Raw genomic sequence first — 432 nt, forward strand, 5'->3', positions numbered from 1 at the left:
GTGTGTGTGTGTGTGTGTGCAAAAAGGACATGTTGTTAGAAGTCCTCCACAGATTCTGCACAGGTGTGTGTGTGTGTGTCTGTGTGCGTGTGTGTAAAAAGGACACCAAGTCAGAAGCCGACTATTGATTCTGCAAAACTGTATGTGTGTGTGTGTGTGTGTGTGTGTGTGTGTAAAAAGGACATGGAGTCTGAAGCCGTCCAGAGGTTCTGTAAGGGTGTGTGTGTGTGTGTGTAAACAGACACAAATTCAGAAACCCTCTAGATATTCTTCAAGTGTTTGTGTGTGTGTTTGTGTGTGTGTGTGTGTGTGTGTAAAAAGGACAGCAAGTCAGCCACCATCCAGAGATTCTACCAGGGTGTATTTGTGTGTGGTGTGTGTGTGTTTGTGTAAAAAGACACGAAGTCAGAAGCCCTCTAGAGATTCTTCAAG

The sequence above is a fragment of the Tenrec ecaudatus genome, unplaced genomic scaffold (genome assembly GCF_050624435.1).
Source record: "Tenrec ecaudatus isolate mTenEca1 unplaced genomic scaffold, mTenEca1.hap1 Scaffold_1432, whole genome shotgun sequence".
Taxonomy (NCBI): Eukaryota; Metazoa; Chordata; class Mammalia; order Afrosoricida; family Tenrecidae; genus Tenrec; species Tenrec ecaudatus.